Below are 7,034 nucleotides of genomic sequence, written 5' to 3'. Positions count from 1 at the left end.
GGAGCGGAGGCGTCGAGAGTGGAGAAGCCGGATGGGGTGAAGGAGTGAGAGGAAGAAGAAGGAGAATGGGCACGCACAGTGCGGACGCCTCGGCCTCGCCGCTTTTAAAGGCCCACTTCCGAGTGGCTGACGCGTGGGTCCGGGTGATCCTGTCAAATCCCTCAACAGTCGCGCACGGGATACGTGGCGAAAAAGGTGGCGCAGAAATCAAAACGTCCTGTTTATCCACTCCGCTTACCACGGCACGCTCGGCCTGGAGCGCTTCCACCGAAATTTCGAATCCCGCGAAACTGGGATCCTCTGCAACCGATCACGCCAAAGATTTCGCGTCAAAGACAACACTCGGCGGGTGACGTTATAAAAACCAATCGGCAATTTCTGAATCGATCAAGGCGACTGAAACGAAGCCGAAGTTCCAACACTAGCCTCCGTTCAGAGATGAATTCTTGAGAAAGGCAAGAGTCAAAGCAAGATCAACTTCAACCTTCTTTTCACTCGGACCTCAATCCATTCGGGGGCTAATGATGAGGACATAGACCTAGGGTAGGGTAATAGGCCTGACCTATACGTCCTACCTAAGGTCCTTGTCCTAGAAGCAAAGAAGTTCAAGAGCAAATAGAGAGGGCTCAACAAAGGTGTCGAGTGCAATCCACTCGACCTACCATTCACTCGGAGATCCCTCCTTATTTAGGTCACTCGACCACTCAACCACCCGACGTGCAGAAGACCTAAAGCCACTCCGCGCAGCACCGGTCGGGCGTTTACTCATAGACTTAATGATCATTTATAGCACTTTATTATTGACGTTACCTGTAACGCTCTCGCTTTATGTACATTGAATCCTGTGTAACGGAGGGGAGCTGGGGTCCTGGCGCACTCTATATAAGCCACCCCCTCCTCTGAGACAGGGGTTCGCACCCCCGTAACACACATCATATAATCCAGTCGACCGCCTCCGGGCTCCGAGACGTAGGGCTGTTACTTCCTCTGAGAAGGGCCTGAACTCGTAAAACTCGTGCGTACAGCTTCTCCATAGCTAGGATCATACCTTTACATCCCTACCCCCCATTCTACTGTCAGACTTAGAACCACGACATCCAGGCCTCTCGTGCACCTTCTCGACATGCCGATGCCTTCCACAGCTCAAAACGAAGACGAGCTCCCTTGAATAACTCTGTGAGCTCTCCCATCATTCCTGGAGGGGAATCGGATGGACATAAAGCCTTCGCCATATTCCTCATTGCTTTCCAAGCTCGCTCGTGCACTTTGGATAGCTCTTGCAGCAGGTCGCCTTGAAATCCGGACACTTCTCCTTCATGCCGCCCAGTTAACAAACCTACAGGAACAAACCTCATAAAAAATTTCCATCAGGGGATCTTACGAAAGTTAGGTTCAAGGACATACTAAATATGCCGCCTTTCAGCTTTTGGTTCTCCTTCAAGGCATCCAACAGTTGGGCTCTTACGTCCTTTAGCTCCCCGGCTTGCTTGATGTTGGCATCCTATAGTTTGTTCTTCTCATCCCTGGTCCGTGTCAGTGTACGTTGACCGGCGGCTTCTTGCCTTTCGGCATGCTGTTTATCCGCCTGCGCAGCCTTCAGTCTATCCTCCAGCTGATCCAACGATCCTGCCACCGTAAACAAAACAGTGTATATTAAAAAAACATTGTTGGCGCAAAATCGTATTTTCTGGACAATGATTGACCTTACCATTTGGTGCCTTCTTGGACTTCTCCATTTCGGCGGTGACAGCAGTTAGCTTGGTCCGACATTCTTCAAGCTCCTTGGATAGCATGTCATTTTTCTCCATGAGTACTTGATAATACAACGATCCTTAAATTAGTTGGGCCAAACTGCTTCAAGTCTCGGGGGCTACTAGCACATGAGTATTGCATCTACAAAAAAGATATTATCCGCATATCCTTTGAAAGCTGGTGTGTGGCTCCGGTAAGCCCATCCCGAGCAGCTCGGATATATGCATCCGTAGAGTTGAGGGCATGGAACGCCTCTACGGTAAAACTGGGATCGCGCATGGCCTCTTTCCTCGGCCGATGATTCATCGCGCTCTCCACTTCGGAATTGGTGACGGATACATTATCCGAATTCTCTTGGAGATGACAGTCCGGCATTTTACCCGTATCAACCCTAGTCCTTACGATAGGGTCCGGGGCCGGATTGGTTGATGCACGGCCGGCGAGGTCCCCGGATGTAGTCCGGCGTATGCTCTTCCCGCAAGATGGCCCAACGAAAAACGTCACAATTCGGTCTGTCCACCGGGTGCGTGTTAAAGAACTATACCTCTTTGGTGAGGGCGGGGGCGCGGTAATATCACCGTTGCCCTTTCTTTTTAAATACTCGCCCTGCGCGGGTATCGCATTCCTAGAAGACACCTTCGATACAACTCGGCAAGCCGAGCGTCGCCCCTTCGGAGCATGAGACTGTGCGGTAGGTGAGGTGCGATGGAAAAACTCTTTCGGAGGAGACGTCTCCTGGGTACTTACGTGGGAGGAGGGGAGAAGGCCGGGGTAATTGGCTATAAGGGCCACTTCCGTGCCATCATAGCTCGCTTGATAAAAAACCCCCTCCTTAAGCTCTATAAATATGCCCGGATCTTCTTCATATCCGGGATCTAGGTCCCGATTATGATCCTCTAGCTGCGGAGCAGGGCTGTAGATCCCCTCGACGATCTTTCTCCATTCCTATTAGAAGCAGCCGGATTAAATTCGGCTAGCGTAACTCTGGAAAAGGGTTGAGTAAAGCCGATCATCAAAAACTTACCCAATCGATGGGGTTGTACATGGAAAAACCTTCCCGGCACTTCGAGCGAGTGAAGTCTTCCTTCTCCCCTTTGAAAAGATCAGCTGAGATGGTGGCGAGGGCGGCAAAGTTGTTCGGACCCTTGCGTATGAAGGAAATATGCCCTAGAGGCAATAATAAAGTTATTATTTATTTCCTTATTTCATGATAAACTAGCGGGTCCACCCTCCCAATTGCGCGGCTAGAATTGATATATTTTATATTTTTAAATAAATTATATGTCACATGGACTTGCATTTTCTTTCTTTTTACATTATATTGTACGGAACATCTCCCTATGCATTTTCCTCTTCATATCATTGTTTGTGTTTTGGTTATGTCCACGTACTTCCTCGTTTTAAAATAAGTGTCGTGATTTTAGTTCAAATTTAAACTAAAACCACCACGCATTTTCCGAATGGAGTGAGTATTATTTTAGTTTGGCCAACATTTTTTTGTGTGAATGGCCAACAATTTCTTGATTTGTTTGTTTTTACTACATGTTCCAAATCCATCATGGAATACTGAATTCCGTAGCTTCTGTGCTTTTGAGAAAGTTCGATTTTATAACAATCCCCATAGTATATTCTGTAGCTAATATACCCTCGTGTAAAAATGGAATGAAAATCTAATACGTTATAAGAGTGAATAAATGGAATAGAAAAAAAATTGTTTTCACTTCATATAAGTTACGGCCGGCTAAACATCCCACCTCAAAAAAATGCTAGAAAGTGTTTACGTGTTTTCCGTGTGTCCCGTGCAGCGGCTCGCAATCCGTTCGATGCAATCGCGATAGGGCATCACGTGACATATGGGATCGGAGGAGGAAGCGGTGTGAAGTGACCCAGTTTTAATCTCTTTTTTGAGATACACAGTTTTAATCTGGTACAGTAGTATTTTGCATCTGTACGGTTGTACTACTACCATTCATGCCTTTTTTTCATTCTTTTCTCTTGACGTGAACCCATTTCCCATTCTCGTTCGTTTTTCTCTTTTTCTTCCACAGATCGTTGCTAGATCCAGTAAGTGAGAAGGACGTGGTGAGTAGGATTTGCGGCAGAGTGTCGTCGTTGCAGGCTCTCGGCGGCGGCCGGTCCTCCAGCTCGACTACACGTGCCTGCTGCTCGCGCGCCGCCGTCGATTGGATGGCCATGGAGTTCGCGTCCCTTGAACCTAAGCGGCAGCTCTCCTCCAGGTAATCTCTCCTCTTCCCCTCCTTCCCCTTCCTTCCCAGATGCTTAGTCTGCTAGGATCCAGCAATTGTATGGATTTTGGATTCTTCATGAGAAATCGGCTTGTGGTCTCCTGTTATCCCCTGCCTGCAGCTCGTGGAGATTTTTTCTGGTGGAGATAAGGAGATGCTTATGGTCTACTGACCTTTCTCTATATATTTTTTATCTTCGCATGGTTTCTTCTTACTCATAATTTTCATGCTCGCAAGACGAAGAGAGTGTTCTCCGGTGAGGTACTACTCAGAAGCCGGGAAGGGCAAATGCAGAGAGGTGACCAATATGCGCATGGAATTTTTTTAGGATCAAGTGAGCGAAGATTTGCCTCAATTTATGTCAGAGTTGCTCATATCCCCCTGCCCTTTTGCTTACCTTGCGTTATTTTGGGTAATTAACTTTTTTTTTTCAGTTGACATTCTGCCCAACTTAGATCGTCTCTTCAATTTAGCTTGTCTCTTCAACACATCCGTATTAATTATGTGAAGTTCCGCATAGCAAAAGGTGTTCAATACTTCATTGTTTCGTCTACTACCTATAACACAATCTTTCAATAGTTCATTGTCTTGTCTGTATTTGTTAACATTTATATACGTGAATACACATACATTTATTTGGTTGAGGAGGCTATGTTGATGTCTATTTTTTTTAGAGACTATTCGTGAGAGTGATGAGAGTGTTAGTGCAGAGATATTAGTAATCGCTATTTAGGTGGAATTTCTTTGTGAACTTTCTCTAGAATGATCAAATATAGTACTCCCTCCGTTCCTAAATATAAGTTTTTTTAGAGATTCCAATAAGGACTACATAAGAAGCAAAATGAGTGAATCTACACTCTAAAACTCCCTCTGTTCCTAAATATAAGTTTTTTTAGAGATTCCAGTACGGAATACATAAGGTGCAAAATGAGTGAATCTACACTCTAAAATATATCTATATACATCCGTATGTAGTCTGTATTGAAATATCTTAAAAGGCTTATATTTTGAAACGGAGGTATGTAGCTATGTAAAAATATCCATGCTTCAACTTTTTTAAATGATGTTAGAAGAGAGATAAAAATATTCAGGGGTAATAAATAACTAATTAACAAAAAAGTAATATTTTGTGGAAAGATCAGACATATTTATATATATGGTTAGGTTGTCTTCGACTCTATGTAATTGCACATGCATTGTCTATGCAAAATTCTAGTTTTGTTGACTTGATGAACTATATTTTAAATTAGAATATCTTTATAAACAATATTCTTTGTGGCATCTTCAGTTGGACACTCTTTGTTATTGATCAGCGTGTTCAATCCTTCCTTGTTTGTCACTCTCGATAATGCCACATACAGTTGTCCATGGCAGAATGCTTGCTTAGGCAAATATATTCCTACTTTGTTTTTGCAAGGATGTTGTTGTCGTCGAGCATTATTTGCAGTTCTTTGACGATGTTGGGGTCCACTGTTGATTTATTATCATTGCATCTTGACGCACTTATCATGTTTGCCACCTTATTTACATTATTATAGATGTACAGCTGTGTGAACCAAGGTTTGTCTGTACCTTTAGGTAAAAGAGTTCCGATGTGGTGGTAGTTCTGTCCACGCAAACGAAAAAGAGAAAGTTCTTTGCGAGTGTTTATTTCCTTGTCCACAACTCCTCCCATCGATGTGAATGAAAACATTGAGTTGTATGACCATATAATCCAGCCCTTCACTTCTTAAGAGGTTTCTGAGGTATGGTGGAGGGTCTCTTATTGGTGGCAGATTGATTTTTCCCTGTTTGCAGCATATTCCAAAAGAGGGTGTCTTAGTTCCTTTGTTGAATTTAATCGTTCTTCACACCATACCAATGATTTGCAATATTAGCATTTGTATGTTGGCCTTCCGAATTTCCATGTCTTTCTATTAGCACTTGTTGAGGTTGTGGTTCTGTTGCTGTCTCCAACATTGATTCTAATGTTAATTTTGTTGCTTTCGCTTCTTGTACGCTTCAATTTCTTATCTTCTTTAGCATGATCCTTTCTCAATTGTTTAGGAGCCTCTATGTTTGTATTTCTTCTTCCCTCTGCAGTCCTTGTCCTCTTTGTGCTCCTTGAGTTTAAAGCTTGATCTTTCTTTCTTTTTGTGTGGTGAGCTGTTAGCGCTGACGTATGTTGGACTGTCATCTCTAAAAAAATTATTTTGTTAGTGACATATAGAGTTTTCTTAATAATGTTTTGCCACTGCAGACATGTAAGTGCATTTGGAGATATAGAGACTATAATGGGGGTGTCACATACAGAACATCTGGAGATCAATATTGTTTATCTGGTATGGCACTATAAATTAATATGTGTTCAATAGTGTTGCTCTTTTTGTAGCTTTCACACTACTGTCATGGCAGTGTATGTATGCATGGAAAAACATGGTTAGAAGAGTTTTGACATAGAAGATTAGAAGCAAGGTTGAGCTGAGATCAAATGCTGACACACGTGAAGCATTGCATGTGGATATTACCTGAGGTTGATGGTGTTGATGCCGTGTCTTCAGTTTGTTGGACGTTTCTTTATGGCGTTTGGGCGTCGCGGGCGTATATTGGATACAATTTGGTAGAGTTGCTTCTATGCCTTCGATTTTTCGGTCGTCTTGTGTGTTCGATCATCCTAACATCTTGATAAAAGAGCTATTGAGAAAGTACATCATGGGTCAGACCGAAGAGTTGAATGTCGTCTTGTAAAATTATTGTTGAATGATGACTATGTGATATAAGCAGAAGGGATGAGCGTGTGACCATACCTCTTTTTGTTTTCTGAGACTATGATCTAACAATTTTACTAATGTATCTTGAAGAATGGACTGTATTGTGTAGATTATCTGAGGCAAAAAAATTCTGGAAATATGTTGGATGTTAAGGAAGTTAAAAATAATTTGCAGATTAAAAAGAGGATATATATATATATATATATAATACCTTGATGCTTAATAATTAGAAAAAAGAAAAATAAAGGTTTGCTTAGTTCACGTGGGAATTGATAAATCTTGGACT

The 7,034-nt window shown here is 43.0% G+C and overlaps 1 long non-coding RNA gene across 1 annotated transcript; it reads left to right on the top strand.

Moving 5' to 3' along the window:
* Positions 1-3,697: 3,697 nt before the first annotated feature.
* On the top strand, positions 3,698-6,780 carry LOC123078714 (uncharacterized). The gene is made up of 2 exons (XR_006437601.1): positions 3,698-3,989; positions 4,236-6,780. It is a non-coding gene; the product is annotated as an uncharacterized lncRNA (long non-coding RNA).
* The last annotated feature ends 254 nt before the right edge of the window (positions 6,781-7,034 follow it).

This window comes from Triticum aestivum, chromosome 3D (genome assembly GCF_018294505.1).
Source record: "Triticum aestivum cultivar Chinese Spring chromosome 3D, IWGSC CS RefSeq v2.1, whole genome shotgun sequence".
NCBI lineage: Eukaryota > Viridiplantae > Streptophyta > Magnoliopsida > Poales > Poaceae > Triticum > Triticum aestivum.
Note: the sequence above shows the minus strand (reverse complement) of the source record. Positions and strands in the feature narration are given on the sequence as shown.